The following is a 22,486-nucleotide window of genomic DNA, read 5'->3' on the forward strand; positions in this document are numbered from 1 at the left end:
ATTCCAATAATTATTCCAATAATTTTCCATTATTATTTCAAGGAATTAAAAAACTCTGGGGAAATATACAAACTGTATCTATTCAACTCTGTATAACACCCATATGATAGTTTATACACTATATTAGTGTGTAACTATATACATATTACATATATATAGTTATATACATAACTATATACATACAACATAACTATATATATATTAGACCTGTTTGGCAGATAGTAAGTACTTAATATATATTTCCTGAAGGTATGATAATTTGGGAGAAAAACGATTGTGTTAAATTATATGGTAAAAATTTAAATGCTTTTGAAAGTCGGAGAATATAAAAACAAATGATAGTTGAAATGTTGCAGAAAGACTTCACAAAAGTGGGACTCCAGCTGTATAATTAAAAGAATTTTGCCCAATATAAAAAAGTTCTAAATTTGCAGTATTCAGATAATGCAAAAGCATTCTTGCCAAAGGAATCAGAGCAACATTCAATGGAACAGAATAAAAGACATAGAAAATAGTCAGATGTATATCAGGATATAGCATATAGTAAAATAGGCATTTTATACGAGTGGGAAAAATTATTTAATGAATGACTGTAGGGTTATTTGACTGGTTCTTTATTAGAAAAAATGTATTCCAACCATAAACAACAACAACAACAAAAGAAATAAAAATAAAAAACAATGTTCACCATATTTATTGTGGCAGTCATTTTGCATTATATACAAATATTGAATCATTATGTTTCACCTGAAACTAATATAATATTATGTCAGTTATATCTAAATAAAAAAGATTACCTCAGCAATAAATTATCTAATAAAAAATAGATATGTTGAAGATTAACATTTAAAAAATAATATGCTCTTCTCAAAATCTAGAAGAAAGTATTCACAAATACTACAAAATTTTGATAGTACAAAAGGCTTTTTTAGAATATGCAAGCAAAGAGAACTCATAGATAAAATTAGTTATATAATTTATGATATAAATTAAAAGAATATTTATAAGTCAAAAAATGTCATAAACTAAATTTAAATCATGATCTGAGTCATACTATACGTAACAAAGAAAAATGTCTCTAAAAAGAGTTCTTTCAAATAAATATGAAAAAGGTGAACATAGGCAACATAAAATAATAAAATCCCATCTTACATACTACAGAAAACTCTTTTACATATATTATGTCAATCAGCTCCTGATACCAAATCATATAATCCAGCAGGGGAGAAGTTAATTAAAGAGATATAATAAGAATAAAACTTCCATATGTATGCTAAAAATAAAGACATAAGGGATTATTTTATATTTATGAAAGTGATATAACTGAAGTTTTAAAAATTATATTACTCAGATGATTCATTAATACACTTTTTCTCTTCCACTTGATCACAAATATCAAATTTTATATTAAGATTGGGTTTAGCCGTGTCTTACAGAAACCGCCAAATAAGACTGATTTAAACAAGATAGAGGTTTATTTTGCTTTCACATAAGCAGAAACGCAGAGAACCTTGGGTTGCTAGGGATGCTATACAATGTGATCAAGGCTTTAGCATAACATCAGGACCCAGATTTCTTTTACCTTGCTGTTCCATCATTGCTCACCTCACAGTCCAAGATGGTAACTGACCATTAGCTGTTACAGTCACCTTTGACCCAGCAGAAAGGAGAAGGAGGGGTAAAGGAAGGTATGCCTTCTTCCTTTATTAACTCTTCCCAGAAGTTGGATAGAACTTGATCACACATGGCAAAAAACAGTTGTGAGGGAAGCTGGCAAATGTATTGCCTATTTCAGTTGGCCTTGTGTCCAGACAAAAATCCAGAAATTCTATTATGAAAAAAAAGAAGAAAACATATATAAGGAGACCTAACAGTCTCTGCCTCTGACTTAGTTCATTGAAACACATCTGTTAGAAAATCCAGATTTTCTGAGTGTTTATTTAACAAAGGACTAGAGAATTAATATGTCAATGCTGCATCACCACAGGGAGTGAAATACAAATCAGAGAGGTATTAAGTACCAGAATTTCCATCTCTTTCTCCCTCACTCCTCTCTATCATTTATATCTCTATCATCTGCCCATCTATCTTGACCTCTGTTAAAATTTGTATTGATAACCCTTACTTACGCAAATAGAAATTCACTTTAGTTAAAGCCTCTAGATTTGAAGTAGTCATTGCACTTAGAGAAGTGTTGTAAAGATACTAGAATTTACTTTGAAATGCTTGAAAAAAAACAAGGTTGATTGATGATTGTATGGAGTGATGGAAACAGATGGGAAAATCTGATAAAAACAAATAAAATGTAAATGATAGAAACTAGGTGGTGGTCATATGGGCATTAACTTTAGAAGGCTTTCCTTTTTGCTCTTCTGAAAAATTTTGTTAAAAATTGTGAAAATACAAACTCCATTAGCAAAACTCATAAGTTTGTGAGGAGGGGATTAAAGAGAGTCAGGAAGTAAGAGATCTCAAAATGTCTTGTCACAAGAAGAAATCAGTAACAACACAGTGAGAAGATCCATAAGTATTTGGATATAAAGTATAATAATTCTAAATTACCCATAGTCAAAGAAAAAAATCACATAATTAGTTAGAAGTTATTTAAGCTAAATAATAATAAAAACAACATATTACAATTTGTGAGATATGGGTAAAGCAGTTCTTAGAGGAAAATGCATCACTTTAAATGCATTTTATCAAAAAAACAAAACAAAAAAATAGGCTTAAAATCAAGGATGTAAGCTACCAACCCAAGAAGATGGGGAAAACAAATTTTAAAGCCTGGAAAGTAGAAAAAAGAAAACACTAATATAAGAACAGAAGTCACGAAATATGAGTCAGTTGAAGAATAAAGGAAGTTGACAAAGCAGCTAACAATTTGTTCTTTGAAATGACTGTCATAATTCATAAACCCTTGCAAGACTGAAATGAGATAATCATGCTTTATGGTGGAATACTAAATACTTCACCTTCATAAAATATTTGCTGTTTGGTTATTCTTTGCTGAGATTGTTGCAGTTGCGGAAGTATATTATTTTTTATATAATGAAAGGAAATATTCAGAAGAAAAAAAACACCTTGATGATATAGGAGAGAGCTAATTGGTGAAAGGTGTCCTTTCATAAGTGCATGGGTATGAGACCGAGTGCGAATGCAGAGGAGTTGGCTCTAATTTGGAGCTCAGACAGTTCCTTCACATTACCATAAGAGGAGATTTATTTGGGCAAAGATGTATATGGATGGGCATAAGTTCTAGCGGGATTTTGTGGACATACTTTCCTGTTTCTTCTATTTTCTCACCATGTTTTTTTTTTAAGATTTTATTTATTAGAGAGAGAGAGAGAGAGCACAGAGGGAGAGGGAGAAGCAGACCATGTTTTTTTTTATTAACATATAATGTTTTATTTGTTTCAGGGGTACAGGTCTGTGGTTCATCAGTCTTACACAATTCACAGCGCTCACCATAGCACATACCCTCCCCAATGTCCATCGCCCAGCCACCCCATCCCTCCCACCCCCCGCACCTCCAGCAACCCTCAGTTTGTTTCCTGAGATTAAGAGTCTCTTATGGTTTGTCTCCCTCTCTGGTTTCATCTTGTTTCATTTTTCCCTCCCTTCCCCAGTGATCCTCTGTCTTGTTTCTCAAATTCCTCATATCAGTCTCTCACCATGTTTTGATGCTTTTCTTTCTCTTCTTGGCTACCCCAAAAAAATCATTTCTTTAATCCTGAAACTTGGTAGCTTCATTAGGATGTATCTCATCATTGAGTTTTGTATATCTGCAAAATCATTTTTGTCTTCACGTCAGAGAATTTTTCATGTAGTGTATCTTTGAGTACATCTCCTATTTCATTTTTTGGGTTCTTTCCTTCAGGGATGCCTTTTATCTTTATGTTGAATTATCTTTCTCAGTTTTCCCTCTAATTTCATTTATCATTTTTTTTTTCATTTTCATCTCTACTTATTGTGGTTATCTTGGGCCTTGAGGCAATCTGGGAACATTTTTGGCATAGCTTGGTACTCAGTCTCTGTTGTTTTGAGACTTCTTAAATGTCCTGTGCCAGTACTCAGGCCACCCATTCAGGGTGGTGTTGGGAGTGATTTTCATTCTCATGAGGATAATCCTTAATTTGTGAATTCTTTCCCTAATTCAGGGAGGGGCTTAGGAGTTCATGTCAGACACAGAGCCACCCATGTTGGTTCCTTATAGAAAATGTCCTGTTTGTCCCCAGCAGTGATTTAATCAATAATCAGTAGACAAGAAAGGCCAGGATCCTACTCAATTGCTTTTCTCAAAATTTGGAGAGTCTCAGTGAGAATACTCAGACATTTTTTGGCTCAGTAGCATGGTTTCTTTGGGGGATAGTGATATATTGCTAATCAGTATTTCCTTGCTCTGTCTAGAATTATGTGTTTTTCTTTTTTTTTTCAACTTTTTAAAAAAGATTTTTATTTATTTCTTTGTCAGAGAGCGAGAGAGAGAGCACAAGCAGGGGGAGCAGCAGAGGGAGAGGGAGAAGCAGGCTCCTCACTGAGCAAGGAGCCCAGTGTGGGACTCGATCCCGGGACCCTGGGATCATGACCTGAGCCGAAGGCAGACACTTAACGATTGAGCCACCCAGGCGTCCTCATGTGTTCTTCTTAATTAGTCACCTTTACTCATTTGATTGCTATTAAAGTTTTAACTTTTTTAAAATTAGTTTTGTTCATCACATTTGGGAACGGGAATTCTTATATTGCAATTTCCATTCATTATTTTTAAAACCAGAACACAAAGATCAAACTTTAAAATAGAAAAGGGATTCCAAAAATAAAACTATGATTGCATCTTAAAATTGTTGCACTTGCTGGTCAGAGCTGTGGATAATTCAAAATGAAAAAAATATTGTGAACTTCATCACAGCAAATGCTTAGTTTGCATAAGTACAGTCAAAGAAATTATTTTCCCTGAAGATGTAATTACCCTCCCCTCTCAAAAATTCCCATGACTGTCTATCTGTTCCCTCTTTCTCCTCCACCTACATTATCAAGTGTATAGCCTGTGGTCTTCATAGGAAAGGTCATCATTAGGGAAGGAAATCAGAAATGTGTGCTGTAGGAGCTCCCTGGGTACAGAATAAGTCAATATTTCAGACCAGAAAAATACAGGGCCTTCTTCTCCTCTTCTTCTGCTTTTTCTTCTCTTTTTCTTCCTTCTCTTCCTCTGTTCTCCTCCTTTCTCCCTTTACCTCCTTAATTTTCCTCTTTCCCCCATCCCCCTTCTCCTTTTCTGCTCTTCCTCCTCTTCATTCTTCTCCCCCACAAAGATCATTTCCTCACCATAAAAGATGAACAGCATTCTCAAACTCTGTGTCTGTCTGGGTTTTCATATGGCAACTTCATAAAGCAGTGCCTGCAGGTTTAATTGATACAAGATCAAGAAAGGACCATTCTGGAAAGTATCAATTCTATTATTTTGTTAGCTTGATTCTTTTTTAAAAATCAGAAATAATTTGAATGGTGGGAATAATGCCAACAAGGTTTGGCATAAAGAAAAAAAGGTAGTTCTTACAAAAGAGAGTAAACAACAATTTAAATTTTAATGTATTCTTATAATCCTATTTTCCTTTCTCCTTGACCAAAAATGAAATTATATAGTGTTGACATTAAAAGTAAAACAGCTAGTTATTTTATCAGTAAAATAGGTTGATTTGGGAATAGCAGAGGAATTACAATTCAGGGCAAGCAAGCTATAGTAAAAGCCGTAGGCAAGTCTGGGGAACAAAGGAGAGGATCTTCTTTTATAGAGTAAAGAAGGGAAGTTGGGAGGGGCTATTATAAACAAAAAGTCCGTTAGAGTAAACTGGGGGTTCAAAGTCTAGTGGCTTTTCATTGGCTGAACTGTTGCTGGGCAAGGAGAAAATCTTCCTTCCTTCTGTTGGGCTAGTAAAGTAGGCTTCTTCCCGAGTTGAGAATGCAACCTATGTCCCTTCCTGTTGGGTCTGCAAAAGGCTCCAAGGGGCCATAGGGTGTGAGACCTACCCCTTCTGGCCTCCTGACTCCATTTTAAATGAGGTTTCCTTTATTCAGTTTCACAAATTAATATTCACTTGCTGATTTTGAGCAAAAGATATATAATTCATTATTTCAAACAATTCCACTTTTTCCTGGGAGACAAACATAGTGTATGTTTACTAGTGAGGTACACAGCAAATAGTCTGGGCTCTCTGGACAATGTAGATCTACCCAGAGCAGAGTTCCCCACACAGGCTCTGTGGACTTTTAATGGGCATATCATGGAAAGACAATTCTGGGTTGAAATAAGCTGCTTAAAGTTAAACAATCTCAAAAATTTTGTTTTAACAGCAAGACATCTTATAGTCTTTAATATATAAATTCCGAGAGACATATTTCCCACTTTATTTTATCATGGTCAAGTCCCATATTGTTTTGCTATAGGGAGTTTTGTTTACGATGTACTTGTTTTGTATTACCTCATAAGGCACTTGTGTTCGAAAGGATGCAATTTGGGAAAATATAATCTAAAGACAAGAAGCAAAATTATAAATAAATTAGAAGTTTATATTCTATACATTCATTTCCTTTCTCTGCTGTACCTTTGTGCAAACTTAATTATGCTTTCAGGAGTATTTTATTTGTTTTTTTATTTCTAATTATGGAATAGAAGTCTCTCTCTAGTAATGGATCTTAAAAGAAAGGGCAATTGAAGTAGAGTGTAGAGAAGCCCATGCCAGGACCACTAATATCCTGTGGGGAGGCCTGGAAAGAATTCAGTCAGCTGGCTGAGTTAAGGCTACTTCTGCCAGCCAAAATTGTAGATGAGAAAAAAAAAAAACAACAACAAGCCACAACCATTTTTATTAACAATCTGATAATCATTTTCTGCTGCCTTGAGGTAAAGACCCTGCAAATTCCAAGCTATTTTGAAAGACTCTGAACTAATCTCTGTTGTGCTCCCAAGACTGGTACTGCTGATGCCATGTGCACCTGGATGGGTCTGGCTTGCTACAGCATGTGCTGGTTTCCACCTGCCAGACCTGAAGACTTTCCTGGTCCACTGGCTCTCTTAGCACCTCTGCTTGCCCTCACTGTGTCATTTGGGCACATCTCAGTTTTTTCATGCCACAGGCAAGCATTAAGGAACTGAGGACAGAATCAGGCTTGCCTATATCACTATGTTCAGCTGCTGCTATTGCTTCAAACTATGTTCAATGACTTCTCCTGCTTTCTGGGAAAGCATACCACTACCACTATCATACCTATTTTAATGTTTTTTTTTTTTTTAAAGATTTATTTATTTATTTATTCATGAGAGGCAGAGACAGAGAGAGAGAGAGAGAGAGAGAGAGAGAGGCAGAGGGAGAAGCAGGCTTCCCACTGAGCGGGGAGCCCGATGCGGGACTCGATCCCAGGACCCCGGGATCATGACCCGAGCCGAAGGCAGACGCTTAACCATCTGAGCCACCCAGGCGCCCCTATTTTAATGTTTTTAAAACCCCATACCAGTTCGCTTTTGCTAAAAATAAAGCTGCATAACAAATAACCAGTAAGCCTTAGAGGCATACAGAGTTATACATTTATTGCTCACATGTTTGGAGTCAGCTTGGTACTTCTACTGATCTTGGCTGGGTTCACTCACTTGTGTGGGGGTTAGCCGGGTGTTTACTTCTCTAAGCTGCTTTGACAGTTGCAAGGCAACTCAGTGATGCTCTATGTGTTTCTCATCCTCCAGCAGACTGGCCTGGGCATATGCTCATGGTACGGACAGAGGCACAAGAAAGCAAGCAGACACAGGAAGACTGCTTGAAGTTTAGGCTCACAATACATTGCTGCACCTTCTGTTTCAATCTGTTGGATAAAGCAAGTCGGTGGTTGAATTCAGAATCAAGTGGCAAGGCAGATCACCCTGTCTGCAGGGGTGGGCGCTGCAAAGTTACATGACACAAAGGTATAGAGACAGGGAGAGAGGAAGTAATATAGTCAAATGATGCAATCTTTGAAGTCTTGGTCCAAGACATATTTGGAGGTGAGCAAGGGCAAGCCAGAGCCCTGGTGTTTGACTTTCCCATTCTCCCTCCTCTGCCTCAGTTTTGTACCATTCACCAGTACCCTAAGGAGCCATCTCCCTGCCTTTCTTCTTATGATCTGAATAAGATCTCCCTTATACAATATTGTATAAGCAAGCCCATCAAACAAGCCTCTAGTTATTAAAGAGTGAAATAAAATAACTTAAGAAATCCTTTTCTTTTTTGACATCTGATTTGCATGACGAAATTATTGCTAGAGTGAGTGACAAATTCAGGTTTGAACCTCAAGGTTGACTATTGGGTTCTTTGCTTTAGAAAGTATCCTTACTCTTCTTCCCTTAAGAAATAAGCCTTGAGCTTAGCTTTGGAAATTTAAGGCTACCAATGAACATGATTTAATAGAGAAATAAAAATGCATCAGTTTAATGTTTACAAAATACACTCCCATTACATTTTATCTCTAACTTTAGGTACAGATTTTACTTAGGCAACAGATTTTATTGCTTGATTTCATAGTTGGTTCTGAGGACATTTACATTTTGATACAGACCTAAGCTGTTTTACCTCTTTGGGTTTCCATTTCCTTATCTATAAAAATAAAGTTAACAGAATTGAAATATATAAGCTTGGGAAAATTATTTAAGTTTTCTAGGTTTTAGTTTCCTCATCTGTCCAATAAAGTCTATTGGGAATCCCTTGCAACCCAATAATCCTGGTTATTCTTAAAATTCCAACACCTTCAAGACCTAAATTCAGGACTCCAATTGTAACAGCAGAATAATTTCAATATTGTGCAAATGGGAAAGGAGACATTTGAGATGCAGGGGAGCAAAATTTGTCACCCCAAAATGTGTCTTTTTGACATGTGGATTTTAGGCTGATTATTTTTAAGGAACAGAAGGTTCAGGAGGAAACTTTGGCCTTCCCCTTAATTGCCTAAAACAATTTAGCTAGAGGACCTGCTCTGGGAGGGGAGCTATCACCATAGATAACTATGGTATAATATGAGCTAGGGATTGTAGACAGGGAGAAACTTAGCAAAATGTGTTTGTTAAAATTCCTCCCTATGTTACACTGTTTCTGCATAGCCCAGCAAGCATTTGTTTATCAAACATTTACTCTTTTTCATCTTCTGTGAATTGTCTTTTCTCCCTTTGAAGTCCTAGACCCCTAACTTGTTCTCCTTAGCCCTGGATGGCATATACGCTTCAGTTGCCTGACTGCCTGTGGGCCTCATATATTTATGGAGCCCCTGTACATTTGTGATTAAATTTGATTTTCTCCTCTTGATCTGTCTCATGTCAATTTAATTCTTAGACCGTCCAAAAGAATCTTGAAGGTAATAGGAAAAATTTTCCTCCCCAAGAGTGACAAAGGACACATTTCAAATCAGAGAATGGAACCATAATACAACTTCTAGGGCCAGTTCTGCTAGAGATTGGAACACTGGCTGTATAAAAACAAAAGATTCTAGAGAATGCTGACTTTCTGAGGAAGGAAGTCAGGAATACCTAACTTACTTGCACCTAAAGCAGCTAAATGACTAAAAGAAAATTGAGCATTCATTTAAGTAGAGGGGAAGGTCAACCGAGGGCATATAAAATAGCAATAGTGGAGGCAAATACAAAGTTTATTCATCACTAATTGCTATAACTTATTATACTTCAACGTTTCAGATACTATACTTTCATTTCTCCACTAATCTTCACAAATACTCTGGCAAGATAAGCCTTATTATCCTGGTTTTCAAAAGTATGAATACCAATGACCTGTGCAAGAGCACACACATATTGGGGGGTGTGCTGGCTGGAGGTTTTGTGCATGGTTCAGGCTTTTGCTCAGGCCCAGCACAACTAGGATATTATCACAAAACAATATTCATGTACCCTTCCAGTTTACAATGCATTTTTATATTTTCCACTCTGTTTCATTAAAAAAATAACAGTTGCCTTTTAAATTAATGCCATATCCTGGTGACTATTGGGTAGTGATTAACAATTTGAAAGATGCTAAACAAAAGGGAAGCTTATATCTTCTGTTCTCGAGGAAATATGGGAAGGAAAGAGATATGGGATAAAGGAGGAAAACTCACTTTCTTCTCCCATTTCTCCTATCAAATCTAGGGGTTGAGAGAGAGAGAGACTAGTTTTGGAAATAACCAGCAGAGTAAAAGAGCTCCTTGAGTTTCTGCTATGCCTCTTCTTAGTAGTCTGGAAGGGGGTGACTTGGAGGTGTGCCTGCACACAAATTCAGGGTTTCCTAATTGAAATAGCTGTAGCAGTGCACATAGGTAGAGCAAGGCCTCCAGGTTGGCTGCTCTTTGACTTCCATGTATGATGTATTGAAGACTGTAGAAGGACCATGTGGAGAGACTTGATAGGTATCTCATGAGGTTGGCTGACAAGTTAGCCAGAAATACTCACTATAGTAATGAGACAAAAGGCCTTGAACCTAGGACAAAGCAGATAACACTTAACCAGGAACAAATGGAATTAAAAAAACAGACCTCAGTGGATTAAGGCGCAGTGAGAGCTGAGGAGATCCCAGTCAGAAAGTGACAAATGGTCAGTTCCTAAGGCAAGGTGCCAGAGTCACAAACTTTGACATAGGGGATGAGCAAAGAATCTAGTGATCAGGTAGAGAAAGGGCATTGCCGAGGAATCCCAAAAAGACCAAGGGTAGTATAAGGAAGGATATTGCACGTAGATATAAGCTAGTGCCTATACCCATTCACCTGCTGGTCGACCCACAAGGGCACAGTCAACTCCCAGAGACAATCATAGGGCAGAGGTTGGCATGACAAAACTGAGTAATATCTCAAGACCTGACTATTAAGTGTTTGCACTGGGGACAATTTATGAGAAGACACTACATTTTGTAACCGCACCCCTACTCCAACTCCTCCACTCAGTTTCATGGGTCTTATAAAAACAACAGACTAATATGAAGAAAAAGAAACTCCATTTCCTCCTCACATCTGAGAACAGTGTGACAGAATTCCCAATCATACCATATGTCACTGTGATAATTGTTTTCATTGTTACATAGGCTCATTGCTAAGTAAAATAATTCTTAAGATCTTTTCCTATACCAATGTCAGATATTTTTAGTATAACAATGTTATAAAAGTCATTAAGCCTTTCAAATAAGGCATATTATGTGTTCTTCAAAGCTAGCTAATCAAGGAATCCTGGTGCTGACAGGTAGGAGACACTTCAATGTGTTTCTCTTGTCAATGTATATTGAGTATAGTATTTTATCATTAACCTATAATGATAATATTAATGGATAAAATTTTGGAAAATAGAGACTATGCCCCAAATATGAAGTTAAATGCTGCATTAGGACAATTTGTAGATAATTCTAGTAAAGTGTTCACTTCTACAAATCATACCAACAAAAGTGTATTTTCTCCACATTAACTTGGCTTTTTATGTGTAACTATCATATAAATGTTTCTTTAGGGGAAAAATACGAACTATTCTTTTTTTAATGAATATGTTTTTGTATCTCACAAATATTAATTTCTTTAAATGAAGACTTTGAGCATGCATTTGCCATAACACCTTGTCTTTTTAAAAAATTATAGCTACCAGTTTAAAGTAGATATCTATTTCAAATAATAATACCTTCATCTTAATGAAAAACACCTCTGAATCTCTGGTCAAGTATAACCATAAACATAATAATATAAACTTTTCTTATCTAATGGTCTTTTTGGAAATGAGACACAATGTATTTGAAATACACAGATTTTGGGGGTACCTGGTGGCTCCCTTGTTAAGCATCTGCCTTCGGCTCAGGTCATGATCCCAGGGTCTGGGATTGAGCCCCGCATCAAGCTCCCTGCTCAGCAGGAAGCCTGCTTCTCCCTCTCCCACTCCCCCTGCTTGTGTTCCCTCTCTCACTGTGTCTCTCTCTGTCAAATAAATAAATAAAATCTTTAAAAAAAAAAAAAAGAAAGAAACAGATTTTGGAGGGAAGCTTTTAGAAAAGATTAAGTATTGTAGTAAAGTTTTTATTGTACTCTTTTTACTAGAAAATTATTATTCAGGTTTAATAGTTATTTTAATTTCACTAAGCTTACCTGTGTTGTTAATGAAGAGCAATAAAAATAAGAGAGAAAAGGCACAATTTGAAAACATATCACTTATAGGAATTTCAGCAAAGTAAAAATGAGTGAAAAATATCTATGCTAGTTTTCAGAATTTGGAGGCAACACTGAGATGCCAGCTCACCACCAAGAACATGAAATGATAGAGATAAGATTCTTCCTTGATAATTCAACTGCAGGATAAACTCAAAGATCTTGACATTATCTAAAAGCACAGAACTCTCAAGATCTGTTCCCTGATAGGATGTATAAACTCCTTAAAGAGGTGTCTGCAGCTGTTAAGGCCTAGGGATGGAGGCTGGAAGCACAGCATTTTTAGTGCCCACCCAAGCACTGACTATCCAGAGAGAGAGAAGCCTTAGTTAACAGGCTTTAAGTTACCTGGTCCTATTGTTAAGTCAGTCCCAAGCATTTCATTTGTGAACTAATCCTCTGTGTTGATTCTGTGCACACAAAACAGCCTTCTGCCTCATGTGTCTATATGCATGTATTCATGTATCCGTAACCGCATTTTAGGTTTACCTATTGAGAAAGAATGCACTGGTCTTATAAGTACAGTTGCTTCAGTCTATGTGAAAATTATATTTTACTTTCTAAATAAATAAATAGCTCTTTTATCAGTTTTGAGTGTTCCATTAATAGGAGACTGGCACTAGATCCAAATCTCTACACAGTCTCACCAAAGTCATAAATGACTCTGTGAGACTCATTGGGAGCTATCCAGCCTGATTTCATGCTCAGTGGCTGCAAGGAACTTTATTTGTTAGTAGTCATGGCATTTCGGTATTATAAATGCTGAGTCTTAGTTTCCCTCCTGTAAAGTGAGGATAATAGTCCTTATATGCCTATAATCTTGCCAGTACTTTGCTTGCCAAACACTCTTGGATCCACTCTTGTCCCTTGCCCTCAGTTTCTTGGCTTGAAGAGCCTGCTTCCCATAATAGAGAGTGAATATTCTGGATAATTCTACATAATTGCTTTCCTAGCTTCCCTTGAAGTTGGAGCATGGGGATATTACTCAGTCCTGGACAACAAAAACCCTGTAGGGAACTTATAAGAAGTTTTCCTCCCTAATAAAAATCACACTTGCCAAGCTGAAAAAAAAGGGGACACTTCCTACATATGCTTCTTCTTTCTAAAGCCTTAAAAAAAACTTTGACTAGCAGAGATTTTCTTTGGGGGCTTCAGAAAATGCGAGAGGTCAAGAGGAATTTAGATTCTTTAGTGCATGCGGTATGATACCTCTCTGACTTAAGGAAACTATGAGATAATAAATTTGTGGTGTTTTAGGGTACTAACTATATAGTAGATTGTTACACAGCAATAAAAATGAATGCGGAATTCTTGCCACATAAATATCTTTTTGAAAACAACTAGAGTTTTCAAATAAGAAAAATCCAGGGAATACTTCAAGATGTGGACAAATGAAGAACAGAAAAGTATATTCTTATTTCACTAATAAATATGGTTAAAAACTCCGAAATAAAATGTTAGCTTATTAATTCCAACCATATATTTAAAAAAAATCAAGATTAAGTACAATTACTTTCAAGGCATAATAAGTTACTCCAAAGCTTACTAGTGTAAGAAGACAACCATTTTGTTTGCTCTGGACTCCAGGGTCAGGAATTTGGGGAAGACTGAGCAGTTCTCTTTTCAGTTATAGTTAGATGTTGGTTGGTCTTCTACTTTGCCTCATAGTTAAAGGCTGTGAACTTCAGCTTGGCCAAGTGTTAAGAAGGATTGGGGGAACTTAAAGTGGCTTTTTCTGGTCTAACCAAGTCTTTAAAGACTCCGTCTTACTTGGGACTCAAAAATCCCATTTACCAGTGAAAGCTGAGAAATGACTTTATTGTTCTAGCTGCTGTCTGTCTGTTCTCCAGAAACAGGTTGGGACCCACAGAACAGCACAATCTACAATTTAACCTGATTAGAAAATTTTACACTTGTTTATTGCTACCACTTACACCAACTATATGCCAAACACTGTGTTATAATCTTAGCTATGAAGATGAATAAAATATTATTTCTGCCCTAGAGGAGTTCCTAGCCTCAGGGAAGAGACAGGTAAAGAACTAACCACGATTTTACATAACTAACCCTATAATAATGGTATAAGCAAAGCATTAAGAGAACACAGAGAAGGCTCAATTGAAAGTATTCAGGAAATAGCTGTGCTTTAGGCAGGAGGATTATACCCCTGCTAAAAAAGGACTGGCAAAAAAGGTAACATAATTTGAGAAAGTATTGTGCTATATTGTAACCATGGGACAAAACCCATCAGTATCCTTTATATTAAAGGAAAATAGTTTCTTGAATTCAAAATGTTTGACCTGGTGTCACATTAGGAAAATAAACCAATTTTTGGTCTTTTTTGTCTCTTGTTTTCTACCTATTTTGGTAAATTTTTTTAATTAAAAGATTGCCTTCTAAAATTCCATTTTAGTTAGTTATTTAGTTAAAGATGCATGCAGTTTTATCTTTGAAAATTAAATGTTTCTGAGGGTGCCTGGGGGTGGCTCAGTTGGTTAAGTGTCTGCCTTCGGCTCAGCTCATGATCCCGGAATCCTGGGATCAGTGGAGCCGGGAGCCCTGAAGGGCCCTCTGCTAAGTGGGGAGCCTGTTTCTCCTTCTCCCTCTGCCCTTTCCCCTGCTTGTGGTTTCTCTCTCTTTCTCGCTCTCATACGTAAATCAAATCTTTATAAAGAAAGAAAATTGAATGTTTCTCTTTTTTAAAGTTTAAAGTTCTCTTTGACTATGATTACCTACTATTTACCTACTACTGAGACACTGATGAAATACTGTGGGACATATCAAGATGGAAAAAAAGCATGAGTTTTTGGCCTTTTGAGGCTTACATGTTAGTAGGAGAGCCTGTGGCATGAAAATAATATAATATCAGGTAAAAGAGAATGAATCCATCACAACATTATGGAAATTGAGGTTGAATTTGGTTGCTGCCTGTAACCTCAATGACATCATGTAACTTTAGGTTTAGGCTTTTAGTATTTTTATAACTTCCTTGTTAGAATTGAATCTAGCACTGGCAGTGACTATAGATGAAGGCAGTCAGTGTCCGAGAAGTTTAATGAGCTGTCCACGGTCACATGGTTAAGCCGCAAGATCCTGACACAAGGTTTCAGTGTGTATTTTCTAAATCAGGATTGCAAATTCACCACCTGTTGCTAAATTTGGCTCACAACCATGTCTAAATGTTATTATTTTTAGCTACTTCAGTATTGTAAAATAATTTCTTTGACTTACTTCTGGCAATGCATACTTTATTGGGTTGATATATATATATATATGAGTATATATGTATATAGGAGGATCTGACCACCTTCATAACTGTGGGCCCCCGCAGGCATCTGAGTCTGAAACTGCTTCTAAATCTCTGCTCTACAGTATATGCCATATACCACCTGGAGTGCAGGACTTGTGGTTCCCAGAACCTGGGACCCACACTTGTTCCACTTACGTTCTGGGTCTTTGAATTTACAGCTCCCACTTCCTGGGACAAACATTACCATCCTTTCTCTTTTTTCAACCGAGTATTATTTACAACAAGACTCCGCTAAGGAGCTACCTCCCTTGGAAGTTGAGCCAGCCTGGTTTTGCCTTATTTCCTATTTGTAAGCACTGCATCCTGAATTTATCTCTAAGAAAGACTTTAACCCTATATTGTAATCATCCATTTACTTCCAGATGAATTGAGGGCAAGTATTACCCATTCATCTTGGAATCTCTAGTGCTGTGTGATATCTCTGGCTCATAGAAAAAATTCAATAAATGTTTATTGACAAAAATGTTATTTTGTTAAATGGTGTGGAGAAGGCAAAAATGACATGAGAGTTCCATATTTACGTATACTTTTCTATAAAAGTACTCTAGCATAGGCACATTCTTGCAATTTGTGATTTAATATTATATGCCTTTTTATCTTTAATTATATTTTTAAATATTCCAGGGAAGAATAATTATAAATCTTAAATTATATAGCTTATTAATTGTCAATATGATATTGAAAAGGACTAAACAAAGACATTTACCGCCTATTTATTTATTTATGTTTTTGAAAGCATGGCTTAATAAAGTTGGATCTAGGCCAAAGGAGAATAAAATATGTGAGTGAAGAACAAGGAAATCCATAAAGTTTTTAGTGAAGCCTCCTATACTGAAGACTCTTTTCAGCTGTGAGTCTCTATGACTGATGATTTTGCCAGTTGAAAAGTCTGACTAAGGGAGGCAGCTACTCCTGGCAGGTGCACCTTGAGGTTTGGATTCATCACCTCCCAATCCCACCTAGCTATTAGCTTGTTTCAGCCTCCTCTCTTGTATTACCTTCTTCTCAAAAATAAACTCCCAGCTCAAGGAGCCCTTGTTTCTCTCTGGCCTGCTATTTCTATTTTGGGGCAGTTCAACCCAGACTCTGTAACTGACAAGGTGGGAAGGGTTGTGAGTCTGTACTTGTCAAATGGAACTGGTGTATTCATGCAATTGATCTGGTTCCAGCGGCTTCTTGACTTTACAAGAGAAAGTGACAGCTGTCTCATTGGGAGAAACTTTAACCACCCCTTCTGCTGCCAGAAGCATAGCCACTGGATGTTCTTGATTCAAGACAATTCCTCTAAATGTCTACTTCACTTATAGCTTGGCCATGCTGAAATCTGATGGTGTGTCCTGCATTGTGGCCACAATTCAGCCTCAGTCCCAGCTATGCAGAATCAAAAATTGACCTGGTTACTTTGCTCAGTTGCAGGACTCAAGGCATTTCTAATAGCGCTGCCCAATTCTCCCCTCACTGAACTTTGTTGTGCTTATTCACTCTTTAACATTTGTCAATGAACAAGCTGGTTTGTCAGCTGGAAAACTACAAACAAATTAAAGATAGGTCTCTTTGGGGCCATGAACTATAGAAATAAAATCACGATTAATGATGATACTGTCTGAGTCACATAAGTAGATGCCCAGGATAAGGGCTTGCTTTCTGATGAGAATGCATGGAATCAAGCTATTAATGGAGGCTTCTACACTCAGATGCCACCATTGCTGTCTGATTCACCATAGTGCCAGACATGGCAACACATTCACTATCAGAGACTTGGCACAAAGTAAAGGACTCTTGCTTTTTGATTTAGAGGGTGCCACTCTCAGACCTGTGACTCCTACCAAAAGTTGACCCATTCGTCTTGCGGTGGGGAGACCACGTCACATAGAACATTGCTACTGTTGTTCTTAGAAGATTGCCTGTATCAAGTCTTTGAACCTTTTCAGGGCTATCAGTCATGCCTCGCTGACATTGACACATTTTTCAGGTAACAGTGTTATTCTTCTAGTCTGATCAGCCAATTCTAGCCATGTTATTGTGTTCCTTAAAAATAATCTTTGTCATGTTTTTTTTTATTTACTTTCTGGGCCACTTGCAGTTGGGAAATAATGTATCTTTTATCACAAAAACCACTCAATAATGGGTAATGGTCAAGATATTCAATGGACTTGCCAAACTTGCCACCACCTATAGATATCTAGTATTTTTTGAGCGTTGAAATTGCTCCTCAGAAATAGACTCAAAAAGATTTCTGACTCTATGTCTGTCATCTCCTCCTTCTGAAGAAACCTTAGTTGGTAGCTTGGTCACCAAATACAGCTGTCCCCGGAAAGAGATAGTGGTATATATCCATGAAGAAAGACTTAGAGAAGAAGGTTTATTGTAGCTTTATTCCTAACAACACACATTTGGAAACAAACAAAATATCCAACAAGAGGTGAATGGATAAACAAACTCTTGTATTTCATACAATGGAATACTACTTAGCAAAATAAAGGAATGAATTACTGATAGGCAAATTCACAAAAACATGGAGGGAAATCTATGACGCATGCTGATTGAAGTAAGGCAGACATGAAAGCACACATACTGTATGCCTCCACTTAGATGAAATTCTAGAATTTGCATAACTAATTTGTGGTTATAGAAGTGAGAACAGTGCTTGTTACTGAGTTGCCAGTATGACTGCGATAGTAACAGAAGGAAATTTCTTAGATGAGGAAGAATGTAGATTATACAGCTGCATTTTTAAAAGTGATCAAACTGTACATGCGAGGTCTTTGTACCTCACTTGTGGGTAAATTATACCTTAAGAAATAATAAAAAAAATTCTAGATGAATAAAAATGTGATGTAAAATTTCCAAACCAAAGAAACCTAATTCAAGCCAGCAATATAATGAGAAGGAACAAATAAAGAAGAAAACAAGAATAAATGTAAGTGGAAAACAAACTAGGTCACAGAGATGAAAAATACAGCATAGGAAATATAGTCAATAATTTTATAACATTGTATAGTGACAGAAGGTGACTACACTTACTGTGCCCAGTATTGGGTAATGCATAGAACTTGAATCATTATGTGTACACCTGAAACTAATATAACATTGTATGTCAACTATACCTCAATATTTTTTAATATTCTTAGTATTTTTTTAAAAACTGAAAGAAAACAAAGTAGATGGTCAGCTAGTCAAAATCTATAAATAACCACAACTAATTCATTTCAAAAGACAGAAGTTTGCAGATTAAGCTATATAAAATAAATTTTAAAAACAAATGTTAAAATTCTAGTCACTTAGTGCTTTGAAAGAGGTACCCATAAAGCAATATGAAGCCAAAAGCTTTAAGGCTAAAGGACCAAAAATAATATAACAAGGAAAGAACTAACTAAAAGAAATCCTTTACGGTACTATCAGAAAACATATTCCCAGTCAGACAAAAGAAATTCAATGTGACAGGTTTATATATTGTTATAAGGTACAATCTACCAACATGTAATATCTTATGAATCTTTTATGCACCTAACACAATAACTTTAAAGTAAAGGAAAAGCTGTTAGAAATTTAAGAAGTACCTGACAAAAGTACCTGACCCAATCATAGTTGGGTCATTTAACATAGTTCTCTCAAAAACTGGTAGGTAATAGAGACACAATGTATATGCATAACGGGGCTAGGTCTGTTAAAAATATCAGATATTATACCTAAAGACATTTTCTTACATTGAATAGTCACATATTTGATCATGTAATAGGCCAAAAATGAAATTGCAAACTTTTCCTCAAGACAGTTGGTAGGGAAAGTAGCACTCTGCTACTACTTTGTTGATAATACAAATGGTTATAACCACTTTGTAAGGTAATTTGGTCATATCTATCAAGATTTTATTTTTATTTATTTATTTTTAAAGACTTTATTTACTTATTTGAGAGAGAGAGATAGAAAGCACAAGCAGGGGGAGTGGCAGAGGGAGAGGGAGAAGCAGGCTCTCCTCTGAGCAGGGAACCTGATGTGGGGCTTGATCCCAGGACCCTGAGATTGTGACCCAAGCCGAAGGCAGATGCTTAACTGACAGAGCCACCCAGGTCCCCCTCCATCAAGATTTTAAATGCACACATATTTTGTCCCAAAGGACTTTGCCTCTAGAAATATATATGACAAAATTACTCAATATGTGCACAAGTATATATAAATAGGAATGTTTATAAGGCACTATTATAATAACAAAAAACTGCAAACAATCTAATAAAATCACAATCAGGAGATTTGCTATATTATGGCAAACCCATACTGTGGAAAAGTATGAATTCATGAAAAACATGTACATGTTTATATTTTTCTATATATATCTTTATATATATATAAATTTGCCTATACATATAAATTTATATGTAATTGTGTGAGGTGATAGATGTTAACTAAATTTATTTTGGTAGTCATTTCACAGTATATACCTATATCAAATGATTGTGTTGTGCATCTTAAACTAATTTAATGTTATAGGTAAATTATCTCTCAATAAAAATAAGGAAAATGAATAAATAATATATATATGCATTAGATTTATATATAAATCTAATGCTTCAGAACTTATGAATGAGAGGAAATAAGCAAGAAACAGCAGAATTATATAAATATGAAATAACGAAATAATTGAAATAATGAAATATTTGAAATAATGAAATAATGAAAAGGTGCACCACACAATGTAGGTAAATTTGAGTTCTGAAGAGGAAAATGGGATTTGGATGGTAGAGGATGAAGAAGTATACTAGATGGGGCTTGTGCATTTTATTCTGTATTCATCAAAGTTTGAGTATTTTTATAGCCACTCACTTATTAAATATTTAACAAAATATAATTCTAACTTAATCCACAAATTACCAGTCATCTAATTTTTAAAGACATCCATCTCAACCCATGAGTTAATAAAGTAAAGAAAAATAAGATTTTAGTTTTTATTTTATGTAAAATGTATATTTTTTAAAAGGACAAGTTTGAATTTGATTATCATGTGTGCCATAATAAAAAGTCTGTGGCACACATTACGCTGGTTTAATATAATGCTTGTCCAGTGTGGACTCAAGAAAAATTTGCTAAGTGAAAAATAAGCCCTTAGTAATTAGAGATTACATGGACAACAATGATGACAACAACAAATATACTGTAACTGACTCACTTATAAAAGGAAATCCACAATATTTTTATACATATGTACTTCCCATCTCCGTGAATCCTCCAAAGCTTGTTTGTGTGTGGGCTTTGGAATCAGATAAGAGATCACAACAAACAGGAGATTTTTCTCAATGTGAAGAGAATAGCGAAATGTTCTAGTGTTGAGTTGAGCAAATACGGACAGGGAATATTTAAGAATCCATAAAGTCTTTGATACATGCTGTGCTTCATAATAAAAAAAATCATGATTTGGAGGTATTATAATCAGTACATCATTTTTTATTTTTTAGTTCACTTCTGTCTTTGTTATAGATCTATCTCCTCTATAAGTCTTTGAATCTGTTCAGAAACTATCTAATGCATCATATGGAATATTGGACTAGATCAGAGGTTCCCAACTTTTTTCCATTCATGGTGTTGTTAGTATCTCAGTAATTTTTCCATGACACCTTAGACCGAAAGAAGTATCTTATAGTTCCTTTGTAAGGAAGTTGTTAGGTCCAAAAAATTTAATAAATATTTATATCCTCAAAACTCAGAATCCATTTAAAAAAATAAATTAGGAGAGTGAGACTAAAAAATCAAGATTTATGAACCAGCTTAAATAAATCTTAAATCATTTTTCTGAGTACATTCTATCTTGTTTAAGAGCATACCAACTTTTAAGAAAATAAGTATGCATTAATTTCTCCTTATTTTATAAGAGTATAACCTAAAAACTAAATTCATTCTGTTTTTCAGATTGTCCAGAGAGTTAAAAGATGGCAGTCTTAGGAAATTATTAACAACATTGGTAACGTATGTAATAAGATTAATTACGTGATTTATACCTAATTTTTACTTAATAAAAATTTATATTTAATCCAGCATCCCATTCCTCAGTATAAAAGGTAAAAGATAGAATGTCCTGACTCTTTCTTTTTTTTTCCCCATTTAAACTTATTGCAAATTTCTGAAGCTTTTCACTCTGTGCCTTCAAACAAATGTTTCCCCATGTGAGCAAAATAGATCTTGAAACTATGGCATTTTTCATTTCCCTTCTGAAAGAAGAGCAGAACTCATGGAGGGAGGGAGGGAGGAAAAGAGGCAGAGAGAGAGAGTGAGAAGGAATCAATGGACCCCAGTCTGACAGATACACAGTAAAGAGTAAAGGAGAAAACTTGTTATACTGGTTTCTTTCATTCTTATCAATTTGCAAATTAGTTGTGATAGTTGTGCTCTGGTTGGAGAGTTGATTTAATTAGTAACTTAAAAATAATCCTGAGTCAAATCGTAATTACTAGATAAGCTTCAGATCTGCCTGAAAGAGAGGTCACATCATACTTGAATACCGTTGTGGCCGGGAGAACTGAATTGACCACAGGCTTCAAGCACATGATATTTATTGAGCAGTATTGTTCCTATAAACTCTGACTTCATGGGACAGTAAAGGTAACAACAAAGTGCTGGGACAGGTCCAGTGACCAGTGCAGTTGCAAGGCTAAGCAATAGCGCTCCTGCTGATCTGGTGGGGCAGACATTGTACGATTGCAGTGCCGTGATCACCGCGGTACAGCAGGCAAAAGACACGGTAGGACTGAGTGAAATGAATCTGCACACTTAAGCACAGGGAACTAGAAAACAGTAGTAATGAACCAAAATAAAATAACATTAGTGGCATGAAATCATTGGCATGAGATCCAAGGAGATGAAGACTACTTAGGTGAGTAACCTAAAGGAAGAACAACAATAGTGCAAGAAGAATCTAAGAACCTCTCTAAAACCTTGAAGAATTTATCTACATGTTTTCTGTGCATTTGTCTATCTCTGCTCTCTCGATGATACTCTACAGGGAGATTT

The 22,486-nt window shown here is 35.9% G+C and overlaps 1 protein-coding gene across 1 annotated transcript in view; it reads left to right on the forward strand.

Annotated features, from left to right (window-relative positions):
• The window catches only part of IL15 (interleukin 15), a 367,286-nt gene that overhangs the window by 238,517 nt on the left and 106,283 nt on the right, over nt 1-22,486 (forward strand). Inside the window, exon 3 of the mRNA XM_027600407.1 lies at nt 21,389-21,445. The gene's annotated coding sequence lies outside the window, so the exon portion shown is untranslated. The remainder of the gene's footprint in view (nt 1-21,388; nt 21,446-22,486) is intronic.

Source organism: Zalophus californianus, chromosome 2 (assembly GCF_009762305.2).
Source record: "Zalophus californianus isolate mZalCal1 chromosome 2, mZalCal1.pri.v2, whole genome shotgun sequence".
NCBI lineage: Eukaryota > Metazoa > Chordata > Mammalia > Carnivora > Otariidae > Zalophus > Zalophus californianus.